Source organism: Ceratotherium simum, chromosome 18 (assembly GCF_057802395.1).
Source record: "Ceratotherium simum simum isolate JZ-2026a chromosome 18, ASM5780239v1, whole genome shotgun sequence".
Lineage (NCBI taxonomy): Eukaryota > Metazoa > Chordata > Mammalia > Perissodactyla > Rhinocerotidae > Ceratotherium > Ceratotherium simum.
This window is the reverse complement of record NC_141917.1, coordinates 59,439,610-59,456,341: the sequence shown is the minus strand read 5'-3', so window position 1 is coordinate 59,456,341 and position 16,732 is coordinate 59,439,610. Positions and strand designations below refer to the sequence as shown.

The 16,732-nt window shown below is 41.3% G+C and overlaps 1 protein-coding gene, 1 long non-coding RNA gene and 1 pseudogene across 12 annotated transcripts in view; 1 reads left to right on the top strand and 2 right to left on the bottom strand.

Moving 5' to 3' along the window:
- Positions 1-10,775, bottom strand: part of LOC147914668 (uncharacterized) — a 37,685-nt gene extending 26,910 nt beyond the window's left edge. For 4 of the 6 annotated variants that reach the window (XR_015555154.1, XR_015555151.1, XR_015555153.1 and 1 more), the window contains exon 1: positions 6,730-10,697. This is a non-coding gene — a long non-coding RNA (uncharacterized LOC147914668). The other 2 variants (XR_015555150.1, XR_015555152.1) reach the window with 2 other exon arrangements.
- A 20-nt stretch (positions 10,776-10,795) lies between these two features.
- LOC147914666 (ral guanine nucleotide dissociation stimulator-like) overlaps positions 10,796-16,732 on the bottom strand; it is a 30,926-nt gene continuing 24,989 nt past the window's right edge. For 4 of the 6 annotated variants that reach the window (XM_087443710.1, XM_087443716.1, XM_087443718.1 and 1 more), the window contains one exon: positions 10,796-10,825. The gene's annotated coding sequence lies outside the window, so the exon portion shown is untranslated. The other 2 variants (XM_087443721.1, XM_087443705.1) reach the window with 1 other exon arrangement.
- Positions 14,274-16,641, top strand: LOC147914667 (methyl-CpG-binding domain protein 3-like 1; annotated as a pseudogene).

Genomic DNA, 16,732 nt, shown 5'->3' with positions numbered 1-16,732 from the left:
CGTGTTTGGCTAATCCATTCCACTGACCTATACTAAGCAAAGTAATCTAACTTCAAGATTAGCTTAAATAAAATATAATTGGGTATTCACAGCTGCTTCACTATTCTATTTATACTATTATTCCTTCTGTTAATATGAATGGAAAACGAAGAATTCATGAGAAAAGAACAACAGTGGATTTCATAAATTCTCATTTTTTTCTCCCCAAGTTAAAAATCAATTTTAAATTCATTTTCTCAGGTAATGATTTTTTTCTGTGTGAATCAAAACAATAGTAGGAACAACAATAACAAGTATTTACCCTCTGTCAGGTACTTTTCTAAGCATATAATTTAATCCTCAACCCTATAAGGTAGGTAATTTTGTTCTTCCCTTTTTGTAGATGAGGAAGCTGTGGCAGGAGAGATTACATGACCTGCTCAAGGACATTCGGCTAGTAAGTGGTAGAGCTTGGATAAAAGCCCAGGAAGTCTGACTACGGAGTCTGTGCTCACAGTCTAAATGACTGTAAAACAGCAGCAGCAACAACAACACAGACATAGGACTAAACGCTTTGTCCCCTTGGATTTTTGTTAGTGTATCTTTAGTATTAAGATAATGACTTCTCATGACCACTGCGAAGCTGAATGACAATATCCCAATTCAATCATTTATCTGCAATTGAAATGGTTACGTAAATTTTCAGTTGCAGCAAAGTCAGAAAAATCAGTTCTTGGTTCAAAGGAGTATAGCGTATTACATTTAGAAATAGAGCTTTAGAGGGTGGGACATCAGCAAGATATCAGAATAGGAAGACCCAGGCCCCTGTTGCCCCATAGAGACACCAACTTAACAACATACAGACCAAATTGCCTTTGTCAGACTTCCAGAAACCAGTTAAGAGGCTGCAGCACCCAGGCTAATACAAAGCCAACAGAGCCACATTGAAGCAGGTAGAAAAGCTTGTTGCATTTTGCCTGCCCTAGCTTTTCCCCCCATTCCCCATAGCATGGCGCGGTTGGGAGAAAACTCCCAATGCCCAGCTTCTCCTGCAGGAAGAAAAGAGAAGAGTGGAACATAGGCCCAAAGTTTTTGTGGGGCTCCTTGAGGGAATATTCTGTCTCACTTGACTAAGAGTGCTGATGAGAACTAGTGGCATAGTTGCTTGCCAGGTTGGGGGACACTGAGAACAAAGTGAGGCGTCAAGATTCTGCAGCATCAGGGAGACTGCAGTATCTCAGACACCAGGGAAAGAGAGAGGACAGGCTTGTGAGAAGAAACAGGGGCATTTAACTGTTTAACTGGGAAATCACATGCACAAGCCCAGAGAAGACACGTCCTAGAGAAATTCTGAGAGGTCACAGAATCTCTAGTGGGCTGACTGGTGAAAGTCTTCCCCTACATGAAGCCAGTCTATAAAGACTAGGAGAGGTGGCTGTTTTTCAAATGGCAATGTCTCAACAAAAGATCACAAGGCATACAAAGAAACAGGGAGATGTGGCCCAATCAAGAGACCAAAACAAATTTCCAGAAATCGACCCTAAAGAAACAGAGAACAATGGATTACCTGACAAGGAATTCAAAATAACCATCTTAAAAATGCTGAACAAGGTAAAAGACAAGAAAGACAACTAAGAAAATCAGAAAAATGATACATGAACAAAGTGAAAAATATCAAAAATGAGAAAAACTATAAAAAAGAACCAAACAGAAATTCTGGAACTGAAGAATATAATAATTGAATTGAAAAATTCACTAGAAGAGTTCCACAGTAGACTTGATAAAGCAGAAGAAAGAATCAGTGAACTTGAAGATATTGAAATTATTGAGTCAGAAGAGCAAAAAAAACGGGGGGGACTTATGGGACACCATGAAGAAGATCAATACAGACATTATGGGAGACTCAGAAGGAGAAGAGAGAGAAGGGGCAGAGTTTATTTGAAGAAATACTGGCCATTAACTGCCCAAATTTGAGGAAAGAAAGGAACATACAAATGAAAGAAGCTCAAACAACTTCAACTAGGAAAAACCCAGGGAGACCCACACTGAGACACACTATAATGAAACTGGCAAAAGTCACCGATAAAAAGAGAATCTTGAAATTAGCAAGAGAAAAGTGACTTGTCACATGTAAGGCAGCTTCTTTAAGATCACCAGTGGATTTCTCAGCAGAAACCTTTCAAGCCAGAAGGGACTGGGAAGATATATTCAAAGTGCTGAAAGAAAAGAACTACCAACCAAGAATAAAATATTTAGCAAAACTGCCCTTCAAAACTGAAGGAGAAATTAAGGTGTTTCCAGATAAACAAAAGCTGAGGGAGTTCATCACCACTAAATTTGCTCTACAAGAAACGCTAAAGGGAGTCCTTTAAGTTGCAATGAAAGGACACTAGACAGCAACATGAAACCATATGAAAATATAAAATTCCCTGGTAGAGATAAATATATGAACAGATATAGAATCCTATAGTATTGTACTGCTGGTGTGTAAACCACTTGTACTTCTTGTATAGAATGTAAAAGACAAAAGCATAAAAAATAACTACAAATCTTTGTTAATGGAAACAAAATATAAAAAGATGTAATTTGTGACATCCATAACATAAAATGGATGAGGATAGAGAGGTAAAGGAGTAGAGTTTTGCAACTAATTGAAGTTATCAGTTTAAAATAGGTTGTTATAACTTTAAGATGTTTTATACAACCCCTACGGTAACCACAAAGAAATTACCTAGAGAAGATACATAAGATGAAATGAGGTACTTCTGGTTCCTGGTCTGACATCTAAGGAGCTTAGAAGTTGCCATTCTATCCTAACAAGTAAAGAGCTGAACAAAATGAAAAATCAACAACCCTTCTTAGATCTATCAAAGAAGTGAGGTCACAGGGAAACCACTGGCCCCAACATTGGAGAAACAAACAGACACATACAGCGAATCACAACTTACTGGAGTAGAAATCCACAAGCAAACTCTCACTGGGAACCAGTATGAAAACCTGAGCAGAAATGGACAATTTGCTGGCAGCTTAGTGAGGACAAGTATGAAAGTTAAAAACTCCAGGGGAACCCGGCCATAGAGGGGCCCATGCTTTTGTGAGTTTTATCTCCAGGGGCTCTACCAGGTTCCCACAGTGAATACTGGAGGAAAAACTCTCATGCTTCCGGCAGCGGGAGGGGAAAAGTATACATTTTGAAAAATGCCAGAGCATTCTGTTCTAAACTCTTTAACCAGAGACTAACCTGATGCTGTTTGATCCGAGCCTAACCTACCTGGAGGAAGGGAAATATCCATTTTCAGCTAGTTCTAGTGTTCCATGTAGGGGAAGGAAGACACCCAACTCCAGCCCCCTTTAGCCACCCTGTCCTGCCTGAGGACGAGGAAAAAGCCCTCAGAAGCACCAGTAAACTTCACAGTCCACGGGAGCAGGTGCTCCGCAGGACTGAGACCCTAGTCATGTTGCTGGAGAATACCTCCCCTCTCCTCAACACCTTACCACCACAGTATTAATGGCCTATTTACAGCAGTTCCTTTTACCCAGTATATCATGTCCACCTCTAAACAAAAAATTACAAGGCATGCTAAAAGGCAAGAAACAGTTTGAACAGAATGAACAAGCATCAGAATCAGAGTCAGATACAGCAGGAATGTTGGAATTTTCAAACCTGGAAATGACAAAAAAGACTATGATAAATATGCTGAAGGCTTTAATGGAAAAAGTAGACAAGCTGCAAGAACAGATGGATAATGTAAGCAGAAAGATGGAAATTCTAAAAAAAATAAATAAATAAATGCTAGAGTTCAAAAACTATAACAGAAATGAAGAATGCCTTGGATGGGCTCATTAGTAAATTGGACAAAGCTGAGGAAAGATTCTCCGAGCTTGAGCATATAACAATAGAAACTTCTAAAACTGAAAATGAAAGAAAAAATAATGAAAAAAAACCCAGAACATCCTAGAACTGTGGGACAACAAAAGGAGTAACATACACATATGGGAATATCATAAGGAGAAGAGAGAGAGAAAGAAACAGAAGTAATATGAAGCAATAATGACAATATTTGAAGCAATAATGACTGAGAATTTCCCCCAAATTAATGTCAGACACCAAAGCATAGATCCAGGAAGCTCAGGGAACACCATTTGGCAAAAGCTACACCGAGGCATATCATATTAAACTTCAGAAAATAAAAAATAAGAGAAAAAAATCTTGAAAGAAGCCAGAGGAAAAAAAAAACCTTACATCATGAGGAGCAAAGATAAGAATTATATCTTATTTCTCCTCAGAAATCATGCAAGCAAGAAGAGAGTGGAGTGAAATATTTAAAGTGTTTAAAGAGAAAACCCCACCAACCCAGAATTTTGTAATCTGTGAAATTATCCTTTAAAAGTGAAGGAAAAATAAAGACTGTCTCAGACAAACAAACATTGAGGCAATTTGTTACCAGTAGATCTGCCTTGTAAGAAATGTTAAAAGAAGTTCTTCAGCGAGAAGCAAAATGATATAGATCAGAAACTTGAATCTACGTTTAAAAAAAGAAGAGCATCAGACAAGGAATAAGTGAAAGTAGAATAAAAACTTTTATTTTTCTTATTCTTAATTCAACTAACAGACAGAAGTTTGTTCAAAGCAATAATAGCAACAATGCATTTGATTATGTATGCATAAACATTTATGTATGCTTATGTACAAATGAAACGAATGACAACAATGATACAAAAGACAGGAGGAAGGAATTAGGAATATTTGTTGTTATGAGGTATTTGCACTACCTGTCTAACATTATAGTGTTATTTGAACACGGACTTAGATTAGTTGTAAATGTATAAAGCAAACACTACAGCACCACTAAAGTGTTTAAAATATATATATAATTGATATGCTAAGAAATAAGAGAAAATGGAATCTCATAAAATGCTCAATTAGGGCCGGCTCCGTGGCTTAGCGGTTAAGTGCGCGCGCTCTGATGCTGGCGGCCCGGGTTCGGATCCCGGGAGCGCCCCGAGGCACCACTTCTCCGTGCAACGCGAGGCCGAGTCCCACATACAGCAACTAGAAGGATGTGAACCTATGACATACAACTATCTACTGGGGCTTTGGGGGGAAAAAACTGAATAAAAAAAAAAAAATCTAAAAAAAAATGCTCAATTAAAACCACAAGTTGGAAAAAGTGTCAAATATGAAAATAGGAACAAAAAACAAGGGCAACAAATAGAAAATGGTAACAAATATGACAGGTATTAATGCAACCATATCAATAATCATTGTAAATGTCAATGGTCAAAATACACTAATTAAAAGACAGAGATTGTCAGAGTGGATCAAAAAACAAGACCCAACTATATGTTGTCTACAAGAAACCCACTTTAAATATAAAGACACATATAGATTAAAAGTAAAGGTATGGAGAAAGATATACCATGCTAACACTAATCAAAGGAAAGTAGGAGTAGCTATATTAGTTTCAGACAGAGTAGACTTCAGAGCAAGGAAATCTATCAGGAATAAAGGGGAGCATTATGTAATGATAAAGGGGTCCATGCTCAAAGAAGACGTGGATAGCCTAAATGGGTACATCCCTGACAACAAGGTGAGGCAAAACCTGATAGAACTGCAAAGAGAAATAGATGAATCCAGTATCATAGTTGAAAACTTGAGCACACCTCTAACAGAAATGGACAGATCCAGCAGGAAGAAGGCAGTGAGGACACAGCTGGATCGACAGCAACATGGACAGCAACTGGACACAGTTGATATCTATGGACTAAGACCTCCAATAAGAACAGATTACACATTCTTCTCAACTCACCTAGGACACTGACCAGGATAGACACTATAAAACATACCCTGAAGAAATTTAAAAGAATAGAAATCATGCAATATTTGCTCTCCGACTGCAATAGAATTAAACTAAAAATCAATAAAAGAAAGATAGCTGGAAAATCCCAAAATACTTGGAGATTAAACAAGAGTTCTTTTTTTGTTCTCTCAAACTACATTCTGCCCAGTGCCAAATCTGGCCTGCTGCCTGTTTTTGTATGGCCCCAAGCTAAGAATGGTTTTTACAGTTTTAAATAGTTGGGAGAAAAAAGCAAAAGAGGAAGACTATTTCAGCATCCCTAAATAACGTTTTAGAGGAACACAGCTATGCTCATTCATTTAAATATTCTCTATGGCTGCTGTTGGGCTAGTGTCAGAGCTGAGTGGTAAAGACAGAGACCACATCACTCTCGAACCTAAAATATTTACTCTTTGGCCCTTTCCAGAAAGTTTGCTGACCTCTGCGACCCTCCCCCCCCCAAAAAAAACCCCACACATATAAATAACACAAGTCAAAGAAGAAATTTCAAGAAAAGTTTTACAATGTTTTGAATAAATAAAAATTAAAACGCAGCTTATCAAAATGTGTGGGATGCAGCCAAAGGTGGGCTAAGATGGACATCTGTAACATTGAATGCATGTATTAGACAACAGGAAAGATCTAAAATCAATAATCTAAGCTTCCATTTTAGGAAACTAGGAAAACAACAGCAAATAAATGAATGTCATGGCTAAGAGGCCTGACCAAGGTATGGGCGCTTCAGGCGGGCAGGCTCCAAGAGGCGCTCTGCAGCGACCCTGACCACGGGGTCCAGAGGGAGGATCTTGGCAGCCAGAGGGATGGAGGGGATGGCGGGACAGGTGGCTTTGAGAAGGCAAGGTCCAGGTTCCCAGGCACCCAGGATTTCCATTTTAGGTAGTGAACTTACCTTTCACAGACCGGCCAGGGAGTTTCTACGTGGGCTTCCACCAGGCTGGTTAGCCCCACCTGGGTGCCAGCCTCAACGTGCGCAGCCCGGCCTGGGCGGGCGGGGCAGGGCATGGAAAGTGGGCGTGGTGGAGAGAAGGGGCGAAGTCGCGGGAGGCGGGGCCCCTCGCTGCACACGCTGGGAACGCAACCGTTGTCTCTTAACCGCTCACAGCCGGCAGCCTGCAGGGCTGCAGGACTACAACTCCCAGGATGCTCTGGGCACGGGGCGGTGCCCAGCCCTGGGGGGAGGAGCAGGGCGGTGTGCGCTTGGCCGAGGGCCAAACCGCCGTTGGCTCAGGACTCTGGTCCTGCACCGCTCCACGTGGACTGAGACCTGGAGGGATGTGACGGGCACACGGGGACCAGGGAGTTAGGAGGGTGTGGGAGCTGCATGGGCAGCCTCGGGCCTACAGCGTGCAACTGCTTTTGTCCAAAATTGAAGCCGGGCTCGCGCCTCATCCCCACCTACTCCCTCCTTTGCTTGATTCTTCCTCCCACCTGCGTGCCTGTGGGTCTTTCCACAGCCTCCTACCTAGTCCAGGGCCAGGTGCTTCTCTAAACTGCTTATGGGAACTGGTTTGACATCCCAGGAACTTTCCACTTTGCCTGCTGCCCTCTGCCTTCTCCAGCCAAAGTGCCATCATTTCATCAGCTTTTGGGAGAAGCTGTGGCCCCTCTTGCAAGCACAACTTAAGAGATTTGCAGGGTGGTATCATTGGCTGTTACTTGCCTTTTTCACAGATGTGGAAGTTGAGGCATCCCTGATGTTAATGATTGGTTTCCCCAGGAGCCGCTGAGAGCAGAGGAGAATGGCCCAATTCCCAGGCAAGTATCTAGTAGGCTGTTTTCACCAACCCATTCCAGTGCAGAGGCCTCTGAAACAGCAACCTTAAGATCATAAGATGATAATAGCTTAAGTATTTTGCCCTTTAGATTGATAGCCTAATCTCAGCCCAGGCGTGAGTGGCCAGTCTCTCAGGGACACAGGTGGTGACTCTGATCCCTCAGGAAGAGACCAGTGGTCCAGCTTTGGGAGAGGGATGTTCAAAGTAGACAGCACTTGGGCAGCATTTGAAACCCATCAGCTTTAACATCTCTGCTTTGGATTCTGGCAAGGTTTCAGGATAAACACACCTAGGGATAGTCAGTTGTACCATATTTCTTTAAAAATTGATTAGAGTAGTGAAAGGAACAGAGCATAAAATATCTTGCTTATTTGCAAAAGATAAAATGCAAGCAAGACCTTCCTGTTAATTTTTTTCTGCTCCTTCTCTTGGCCGTACTGTACGCTTGAATGCAGAATCAAAAAACTTGAATTGCCAAATTCTCTTTTCCTGAGATCAGTAAACTAACTTAAAAGTTTTATTGAAACCTGTGGAGGAATGGTTAGCAGCTTTCGTGATTTATGACGTCTCTAGAAATCTGGGCGTTGATCCACATGAAAAAAATCCTTGTTTATATTACATGTCCCAATAGGTTACATTTCCAATTCCTGAATGTGGGATATTATCAAAACAACTGAAAAACCTGGTCATGGAAACTGGACTCTGTCACTTTGTCAAGAATTTGCCTCTTTATGAATTAATGACACATGAATTCCTTAATATTTTTGTAAAGGAAGGACAAGAAACTCTGTAGTGTCCCTGAACGTGGCAAGACGGGGAAGTCTCATTAGACCACATCCTCTGGTTCTTCTCTCGTGTTCAACAGGCCCGGGTGATAGTCCGTGTTGTCAGGTGCAGCGCCGCTCCCCCAGCCCCCAGTGTTCCATCCTACCCTGGCCTGTGCCTTCTTCAGGGGGTTCTGACAACACTCGTCCACAAGGGTTGGAAGGAGACATTGTAACATGAGGCTATTCATCATCTTGAAACAAGGATTAATGGAGATGAAAGTCTTGGGGTCTGTGTGCTCTGATGCATTGCTGTTGGGGTGTGGCTGCAGTGACCACTGTGCTCCCGGCAGTCCCCACAATGGCTGTCTCAGACGTTTGAGCTCTTGGCACAACCACAGCAGCTGTTGAGAGCTGGGTGCTCATCGTGGTTCAGTGTCTTCCATCATATTTTGTGCCTCTGACCCTCCTCTGCTCACCCCCTTCCCATTCCTAACTGTTGCATTGATTGCTTTGTAGTTGTTTCCTAGGAGCCACTGTGTGTAACTGTATTTGACAGTGTCTTTAGGGATCCACGATCTCTAAACGAGTCACTACACAACACCCACTTATACTGTTGTAGCCCGTGTTCGTCCTCTCCAGTGGCACTGTGAAGAACCCTGCTTACTCAGAGGTCCTCTCATTCTCATGCTGCTGGGGCTGCTTACGAAGCTGGGCATCTCATCTTTGGTCTCATCAAGATTATTCTTTTCATTGATTATTCTGAAGTCGGATACGACTTTGTTAATAATGTGGACACTGGCTGTCACAGGCACTTTTATGTATCTTTCCCAACAGCTCTGTGAAGTAGGCCTGTGACACCCATTTTACAGGGGAGGGCACTGAGGTTCAGAGAGGTCGAGTAGCTTCCTTCACTTCACACAGTTTCTTGGTACATTTTGAGTCTCCTCCTGGAACTCTGCCTCTCAGGTGTGTGCACTTGGCTGGTGTTCCACTTTGCGCCTCTCTGCCAGCCTCTCCAAAGGCACAGGCCCCATCCTGAGTCCATTGTCTGCTTGATGGCAGTCACCCTGCACAAACAGGCCCTGGGCGGGGAGTGGACTAGCGGGGCGTGGTCCTCAGGCTTACCCTGGGCAGGTTCTAGGTTCATGGCGAGAGCTGGAACAGTGGAAGATACTGACCGTCATTCACCTGGAAGGTTTGTTATGTAGAAATACTCTACTGATTTTTGCAGGTGTCATGTCTTCTTTGTCTTCATTGCTCCTCTGGGCTTTTTCCTACAGTCCGTGCTGTGCAGTAACATACAGTACAGAGACTGGTGAACATAATGCTGTTGTCCTGCACCAAATGGTCACATCATTCATTTTTCTAATTATGAAAGAAATACATATTGTAAAAAAAGTCAAAGTACACAGATCTATATAAAGTGAAACCCACCCCTTTCATCCCCTTCCCTGAAAACTCACTCCCCTACTCAGAAGCCACTACTGTTAACAGGGTGGGGTTTATTCTTCTGGAAATTTCCTATGAATTTATAAATACACATAAAGTTTTTTAACATAAATTACATAACTACATCGTTTTGCAATTTGCTGTTTCCCAAATCATATATCAAAGACGTCTCCCCTTATCAGTGCACATCATTCTAACTTACCATTTTAGATGTTTTAGAGGTATTCCAAAGAACAGGAATACCATAATCTGTTTACTTCTTCTTTGATAGAAATGGGATTACATCCAGTTTCACTATTATACATAATGCTGCGGTAAGATCCTTGTATGGAATTAATTACACTGCTATTCAACTGCTCAATTTGCTTTGTTTCCTTTTAGTCAGAGACTATGACATAAGATTTTCATGGTAATTATAGGGAAATTAATTTTATCATTGAATAAATACATTTATGGGGAAACTGGACTTCAAGGTCATCCATCTCAATATTGTGGAGAAAAATCATGAAACTTAGAAGGTGTGCTCCATCACATTCTAACAAGTCATGTTAACAATTTAAAGTTGAATGTTTGAATAGCCTCTACTGTCTCTCTTCCAAAGACGGATGACTTTTTCTTTTCTTGAAAACTTCTGACTCCAGGGGCTCTCAGTTTGGCTAGAGAGGATAAGATATTGGTGTTGTATCTGTTTCTCTTCAGCTGTAGGCTGCATCTTCTAAAGATCATAGAATTGAACATGGTCCAATTGATATATATGATTTGAGTCAAAAATTCAAAGTAATGAACCTAAGAGAGGAATCTATAACTTGGGTTCTTAATAAAAAATTTCCTTTGATATCCTTAAGTTTCTGTGATTACTAGTAAAAACTCACCTATGGGTGAAGAGATGTAGTTCTTCCGGCAATGTCTAGCTTGAACATCCATAGTTAAGCCTGCCACACCAGTAGGTAGATTAGACTTGACCTCTCGATGACCTCTACCCTTGGTGTTTGACCTGGGAAAAATAAGAATTTAAAAAAGCTGCTGTTATTAGCACTCAATGCTAGAAATGCCCATTAAAGAGTGAGTTTGATTTGGTAAACCAAAGGGAGTATAAGCAGAACAAAGTCTTTAAAATCTCTAAAATATCAAAAAATTCTAATTTTTTAAAATATAACTCTATTTTTGCCACAGTGCAAACTGTGTATATATGAATGAAATATCCCTCTGTCCATTTCTTAACTTGTTTCCATTGATTTGATGGATTTATCCTCTAATCCGGATTCCAAGTGTGAAAGAACATCTTGGTCCTTCAAAGAAAAGAAGCCATTGAAATTTGATTTTCTTTTAGCTCGGCATCCTACAGGTTTGAAGAATAAATTATCATGTAATGATACAACGATTCTGAAATCTAATTGTTAATTAGAGGGGTGTAAGGGAGGATTGAATGGTGTTTCATCCCCATGGTCAGGGGTATTGTACACATGGACGTGTAAACACGATTGAGGAAGCTGCTTCAGCTCCGTGAGATCCCTGAGAACCACAGTGCAGGAGGATCTAGGCACACAGCCATCTGCCTCGATCTCCTGGGTTACATGTAGATCCAGGGGTCTTGAGAGTGGTTTCAGAGCAGCTAACTTTTATCTATTTCCCCCCTTCCTTCTCTCCAGCTTATCTCAAACAGTCTTGACTATCATATTTTAAAGTAAGACCAATTATAGTTATTTACATGAGTTTCTTGTTCATTATTGCAGAGTAATATTCAGGCATACCATTAAATATCATTTAATTGACCTAATTAAATTTGTCGTACCTTATAATTGATTAGAACACTAAGTTTAGTTCAGAGTTTGATATTCACCAAATGTGTTAATCTGCTTACAACTGCCATGTGTCTCACTCCTCTTAGATATGCATCTTTGGCCCATCACAAGATTTTAATGAATGAAATCATCATAAATTAAGATAATGTACTGTCTTTTGGATGATAAGGAGGCATATGGGTCCATTTTGGAAATATGCCCATCTGTCTTTGCTCCCCATGGGAAGTTTCTGGTCACTAGGTCTCCAGGTGGCTTGCACAAGCCCTAGGTCTGTAATAGTTTGGTGCCTCTCCTTCTACTTGGGGTAGAAATAAAAGAGATCAGAGAGACTTATTAAAGTTTTGGTTGCATGAAGTCTTCGATGAAGAATATCCATACATATTGTTCTGGATAGCTCTCTGTTCCTAAGAGTACTGGTTACATTAAGGGCTTGTCAGGAACCGTGAAAGGTATGATATTTTACCTTACCTGCAAGCTAATAAGTCAGCCTACCATGGTCTTATAGATGCTGGCAAAAGAAACTAGACCCATGGGTCAGAGACAAAGGACTTAACGACACAGCAATAACAGTGGCCCGAGTATCAGCATTTGCACTGGTTCACTAAATCCCACTTCCTACAGGGTGATACACAGTGAGCCAGCTGACATGCAGAGGGTTGCAAGAGCTCAGAGCTTAAGGAACTCAAATCTTTGATAATGGACAGGAAGTCTGCTGACCTTTGCCCCAGGGAGGGGTGTTATTTCTATTATATTGGGCAGTAAGCAAGCCTGCCCTTTGCTCCAGAGGAGGCCACTATTTCTATCTTCCAAGGCTGACAGCTCTACACACATCCTTGAAAAGATATCCTGGTTTCACTGGCTTTCAAAGATAAGCTTGACTGAGACTCGATCATCATTCAGTTCTTCTGTTTCCTTTATTGAGATTGTGCAAATATGCTCTTTTCTCTGTAAAGTTCACTAACTTTATTCATACATAAGGGATGCTTTTGGTTTTATTTATTAAGTTGAGATTTTCGTATTAGAGCAAATGATGAACTATCATGGGTTGGGTCTGAAAGTATACTTTTCCAAGATAAATGTGAAAGAAGATCAGGGCTCACAGAACTCTGCCACAAGGAGCTGATAGCAACTCAAATGATTTTAATTTGAATACTGTTTTGTACAACTTTCTTCCATCTTCCTTCATCCTCTCTGCTTCCTGTAACTCCCATATAGGAGTGGGGCAGTTTCAGGGATTCACTGAACTCATTTACAATATTCAAATCATTTTGTCTCTTGTGTTTTTTTAATTGAGGTAAAGTTGACATACAACATTATATTAGTTTCAGGGGTACAACGTAATTATTCAATGTTTGAATATATGTTGAAATGATCAGCACAATAAGTCCAGTTAACATCCGTCCCCATATATAGTTACAAAATGTTCTCATGTGATGAGGACATGGCGTATTTCAAGATGCAGAAGAATCAACGATGATGTTATACTTTTCCATACACAGCTTGATGAATTTGGACATAAGTATACACCCTTGAGACTGTCACCACCATCAAGGCCACAAACATATCCATCAATTCCCAAAGTTTCCTCTCACCTCCTTTATTACTATTATTCTGTGGTAAGATCTCTTAATATCTACTCTATTAGCAAATGTGATGTATGCAGTACAGTCTTGTTACCTGTAGGCACTATGCCGTAGCCTACATCTCCAGAACTTATTTATCTTGATAACTGAAACTTTGTATCCTTTGACCGTCAGATCCCAAATTCTCCATCCTCCCAGCTGCTGGCAACCACCATTCTAACCTCTGCTTGTATGAGTTTAACTATTTTAGATTCCACATATAAGTGAGTATTTGCCTTTCTCTGTCTGCCTTATTTCACTTAGCATAATGTCTACCAGGTCCATCCATGTTGTCAAAAATGGCAGGAATTGCTTCTTTTTTCAAGGTTGACTAATATTCCATTTCTTTATCCTTTCATCCATCAGTGACATTTAGGTTACTTCAGTGTCTTGGCTATTGTAAATTAGCTGCAATGAACATTAGAGAGCAGGTATCTCGCTGAGACCCTGATTTCAATTCCTGTGGGTATATACTAGAAGTGGGATTGCTGGATCATATGTTAGTTTTCATTTTTGGAGGAAGCTCCATACTGTTTTCCATAATGGCTGTACTAGTTTACATTCCCACAAGGGTTCCTTTTCTCCACATCCTCACCAACATTTGCCATCTTTAGTTTTTTTGATAATCGCCATCTTAACAGGTGTGAAGTGATAGCTCATTGTGGTTTTGATTTGCATTCCCTGATTAATGATGCCAAACACCTTTTCATACACCTATTGGCCACTTGTATGTCTTCTTTGGAAAAAGTCTATTCTGGTCCCTTGTCCATTTTTTAATTGAATTTTCTTTTTGTTATTGACCCAACACAAAAAAGGAGAACAAAATTTTCAGGCAATATGAGTGCTTCCCAGTTGATGCAGATGGTTTTGTATTTACAGTGGTACCAAAAGATCATGTTTCATGCTTTTTCTTCAGCTTGTTATAAGACCAGCAGTAGCTGCGGCATGGCAGATAATAGGGATCTTCTGGATTTGGAGGTTTACAACATAACTAAGTGGTAATGAATTTTTTATTATTACAAGGAAATTATTGAGATCATAGTCCATGGAATCCAGGATTGATAGGGGTAGGAGGAAATTAAGGTGAGGATCGGTGATCTGGCATTACTTCTTATCTTGAGGGACAGGTATCCACTGTATGAGTGTTTGAATAAAAGTATTAGATATCAGGAATTTGTGGTGAGTGAATATGTTTTCTGAATTATTTACTTTGAACATCACCATTTGGATTATGTGAACATCTGGGATGTGGGAGTAAGTCGCTAACAAGGGCTGGTTGACAACGTCACTATTGATTTCACTTCTATGAACACCGAGTGGTCAATGGATTAAGCAAATGAGTAGTCAGAAAACACAGAAATGGTGGGATTTGGGATTTAGTAAAAGATTGGGGACCGACTGTCCTGAGAGGGAGTGCCAAGACTTGTACAGTTGAGAGTGACAAGGACAAGAAAGGAATAGAAACACACTCAAACAAGGAGGGGGTGTTAACAGGATGGAGGGAGAGAAATGATCTGGAGTAGCCTTGAGTTTTGACCTGGAGCTTTCTGTTCTAGATGCAAATCTGCCTGATGACATCCCAGGACACAGGTCAGATCCCCAGAGGATAGAGGGAGGGTGGAAGTACAAAACAGCCAGGATAATTGTCCTAAAATGGCAGGCTTCCTTTGTCATTTGACCCAATTTCATGATTTATTTTTGTAAGGTAAGAGGAAAAGAAGGATGATAGTCATGTCTTCACAGAGGAAGCAGCGTGACTGTGGGAACCAGTCCAAACCAAAGCCTGGTTTAAGCACCTCCATCCCTTTTAGGATGTCCAGTGACATAGTCAAGAGGCCGGTTACTAGAATCCCATCCCATTCTGGCAGTGACGGGTCTCTGGGAGGACACCTTGGACCAGCCCCACCAGGTCTGCTGGCCCGAGAGACTGCAAGGACTCCAGGCCTGCAGCAGTGCAGGACTACTGGTAAGTCCTTTCAATCTTGCCAAAGCGTTGCAAAAACTTGTACCTAGTCAAACAGGTGAATCCCTGCCAGGTGTGCTCGCAGGTGGTCTGCACTCCAGGTCCCATGCCCACTCCTGCCGGTCTTCAGATTTGACAGAGATGATTCCAGGAGCTGATCTGGGCATTCCACAGCTCCACTGCCAACAATTTCTGGTGACTGAGGAAGGTATCAGGAAGGAGGAAAGGGCAGTGAGGAGCACAGGAGAGAGACTGGTGGTAGCACTGATGGCGGACAGACTTGCTAGCGAGGCAGAGAAAGTGAGGGGCCAAGAAGGACGTCCTGACAGCAGATGAAATGGAGCAGGCACCTCAGTGAGGTCTCTTGGCAGCGTCCCTAATGTTTCCTTGCTTTGAGCTCTTGAAACTTTAAAACATACCAATACGTTTCTTTTATTAAACTCTGCTGTGTGACATAGAAAATATAGACAGCGGTTTCTTTCTGAGGTGAGAGGTTGAGTTTCAGGTGAGGAGAGAAAGATCTTCTTTTTTCATGCTGTTCTCTCATTTTCTTTTACTATGTACATCATTTATTTTTACTTTCAAGTCAGCAGCGAGTTACCAACGTCACGGGATAATTCAGTTTTTCCCCTGACAGTCACAGTAAAACGTACTAAAAGTGGATTATTCTTTTTGTGTAATATTCCAATAGATTCCAAAATATTGTTTCAAAAGCACTTTGATGTCTATGTACTCAAATTAGGTATTTACTTCTAGGTCTCCATTTTTATGTTCTTTGTTGCATGCTAATTCAGTGTTGCATCTAAGGAAATACCAGATTTCCCTCAGTTTTTTAGATCCATATGTGTTGGAAATTTGATTCATGAAGATGGACATGGCAGCTGGGGGATCGTGCTATTATCAAAAGAGGCCTTTTCAGCATCAGTAATCTGACAAGAACCCACTGCTTGTTGGGATTTAATTGTCTATTTGAGGGATCAAGCTTTCACTGTTGGCACTTCTCTTTCTCTTTGGAGGGAAAGTACGGCCTTCCCAGTCTTTCCATTACCAAATCACTTTCCTGGGTGGCTGTGCTGTGTCAGGAAGGGCCTGGGATGCCGGGAACCAGAATTCATCCTCAGCTTCTGGCTGTCCTGAGAAGGCTTCCCTGGCAGAGTCCAGCCTGTGTGTCTGGGTGACACTTGCAGCCATCAGAAAGGAGGCGATAACACACAAGTGCCAAGCGATTCATCTGGCCCTTGTCTTACAGGGTGTTCCCAAGGGAAGAGGTTCAAAATGCCACTTGGTAACCCTTTGAAAGCTGCTAGTCATGGGTCGGGTTCTTGGTGTGAGATCAGAGCAGTGTCTATTCACCACCAGATGGGGAACATTTCAGTATTTTAATTGGTAAGGCTGTGTTCATGCGTGACCATGGATCATCAGTTCCGTGGCATTCCCTGCTGGACCTCCCAACACCCCTGTCATGCCTCATATTTCAAAGCTCCAAACAGGGTTCACACCTCAGCAGCTGGTTG